General features: G+C 45.6%; 1 long non-coding RNA gene across 1 annotated transcript; it reads right to left on the bottom strand.

The window, feature by feature from the left end:
- Nucleotides 1–599: 599 nt before the first annotated feature.
- LOC124080920 (uncharacterized) lies at nt 600–2,334 on the bottom strand. Its single transcript, XR_006847906.1, has 2 exons — nt 2,093–2,334; nt 600–930 (listed from the first exon to the last, which is right to left on the bottom strand). It is a non-coding gene; the product is annotated as an uncharacterized LOC124080920 (long non-coding RNA).
- Between the last annotated feature and the right edge of the window lie 260 nt (nt 2,335–2,594).

Raw genomic sequence — 2,594 nt, 5'->3', positions numbered from 1 at the left:
TCTGGAAGATCTATGCCAATGGGTGAGTACCTAGGCCCAGAGTTTGGAGGTCTAGCTACTGTGGTCTGTTGAGAGGCTTGGAAGTGAGTGCAGTCAAGTGTGTAGTGGCAGCTGAGGTTCAGACTGGGAGGCTTGCCTGCCCTCCCCTGGCTGGACTTGATCTTCTACTCTAGCTTCTTGACTCTTTTGAATCCTAACTGCCTGGGCAGACTCTTGAGTCCCAAGAAGCAGAAAGTTGTAGGTGGGTTTGAAAGGAAGACAGGCAGAGGTGGCAGTTAGTCGCCTGCAAGGTGTCAGGGCATACCTGAAATAGCCTTGGGGGAAACAAATGACAGAGTTTCACACAATATAATTTCTCAAGTGGGTTTTCAAGGCTGCTCTGTATCTGCTTGGAGATATAGTGCTTGTAGAACACCCAATACACAAGTGTCCTGTCTACCCAACCTGTAGCCAGAAGATGCCACCAACCCACCATGCCAATAAGCAATGCAACAGCAATAAAGATGGGCCCTCTTAGATCTGAACATGGTCTCTCACCACCCAGTGTTCTGAGCTTCCTCTTTGCCCAATCTCCAGCAGGAGTACAGTACACCCAAGAATTTCACATTTTAGCACAATTTTTATTGAGAAAAACAGAAGAAACATGCATAATAGCTCTGAAGCTTCCATGGTGTAGAAGTAGACCCACAAGCATTACTGTTACAGGATCTGTTCTAAAATGCTCCTCCAAACAAGGGAAATCTCAGCACTGCTGGGCCCCAAAGGTTGCAGACTCAAGCAGCCTCAGGAAGTCTTGTGCAGAAAGGCCTGGATCCACTCCCAGCCTTAGCTGGTCCCATGGTGGCTTTCAGGGGCAGGAGGATGAGGACTTTTACAAGGATCCCCACCACCAGAGGTTTTTTGGGCTCCAGACTTTCATCACAGGTGCACCTGAAACAAGAAAAGGGAACTCCAGCAGGCAGTTGATGGCCTGTCCAGGACAAGAAGCTCTGTGTTCTGGAACAAGGTACCCTGTGTACTGGGAAAGTCACTTTGTTCAGACTGTTCCCAGAGAAGACACCCTAGCAGTGTGGAAAGCAGGTTGCAATCAAAGTCTTGGCTGTCATAAGAGCTAACCTCTTGGTGAATATAGAAGGGCAGTGGCCAGGGCCCAGGTGTCTGGTATGCAGAATTCCAGGCCAGTGGCACATAGCAGGGAAAGTGCTGCTCCATGGCACTGTGGGACTCACACAAGGTACCACAAGTATGTGGGACTTAACAGGGAGCACCTTTTGCATTTTTATACTCCACTGGCCTCTTGGGAGTTCCAAACAACAGACTGGGAAACTGGGTGGTGCTCAAATTAATCCTAAAAGAAAATCCCATCACAAAACTCAATTAATGATACCAACAACAACAAAAACCTATCATCTGTTAGTCTCTGTAATTGGGAGGCCATTTTGCTGCATATAAGTCATGTTTTTCTTCTGGCTTTAGCAGGGTAGTCAGCACAATACCCAGATTCTCACAACATGATTTGGTTGTAACCCTTTTCCTGCCTGAACTCTGCCTGAGTGGTAGAATACTTGTGACTAAGAATACTTCCAAAAAGCAATTTAAAAATGGAAAATGAGTTTTGAGTTTCAGATCTCCGTGCTAAAATCTCATGGATCTATGACCTCATACCTGACTCCATCCAATTCATATCTTGAAAAATGACTCTCCAATATAATAGAAAGATTCGGGGCTCTTTGGAGTACATTAGGTCAAGTTTCTTATGAATGGTATTCATGGCCCATAGTGGAGATTTTTTAAAAAATATTTTAAAGATAGCTGTCAGTGTCTTTGAAACACCCAATAGGAAGAAGGTAGTGAAAATTCACAAATTTGTAGAAAGCAAAAAACAATGCAAACAATTTTCTGATCAAAAAGAAAAGCACAAAGGAGAGTAGAAAATACCTTGATATAAATAACAATGACAACACACTGTACCAGAATTTATGGAATGAAGCAGGAACAGTGACAAGAATAGTGTATTAATCAGGGGTTCTCTAGAGGAACAGAATCAACAGGAAGTATGATTATAAAAAGGGGGTTGATTAGATTGGCTTACTTGACTAGAAAGTAGATAGTCCACAATGGCCATGTGCAGTCTGGAAATCTTTCTGCCTCCTGACTTGGTCCTCTAGGAGCCCTCATTACGGTTTTGATGTGATGTGCCCCAAAAGCTCACGTGGAAGACAATGCAAAGTTTCGAGGAGAAATGGTTGGGCTTAATTAGCCTTGATTTAATGGGTGAATGAATCCCTGACGGGATTGACTGAGTGGTAACTGGACACGGTGGGGTGTGGCCAGAGGAAGGGATACCCTGGGGCCCTGGCTATGGGGTTTACAGTGCTCTCTGACGGGTAGAGGCTCCTACATAAAACCGAAACAATTAAATGCGACAGGAAAACGTAGCTTAATAACAAACCGAAACAAACGGAGCTGAAGGGGAACTGAACCTACAAGGGGCGGCGAGCGCAGCCTGGCCCCTAGTCTCCTGGCAATGAGCTTTGCCGCCCGGAGAAACAGTGCCTAAGGCGCTGTGCCTAGCGGCCGGGGAACTAGGACAC

Source organism: Marmota monax, unplaced genomic scaffold (assembly GCF_021218885.2).
Source record: "Marmota monax isolate L192 unplaced genomic scaffold, Marmota_monax_Labrador192_F-V1.1 WCK01_AAM20220418_F8-fsc00853, whole genome shotgun sequence".
Taxonomy (NCBI): Eukaryota; Metazoa; Chordata; class Mammalia; order Rodentia; family Sciuridae; genus Marmota; species Marmota monax.
Note: the sequence above shows the minus strand (reverse complement) of the source record. Positions and strands in the feature narration are given on the sequence as shown.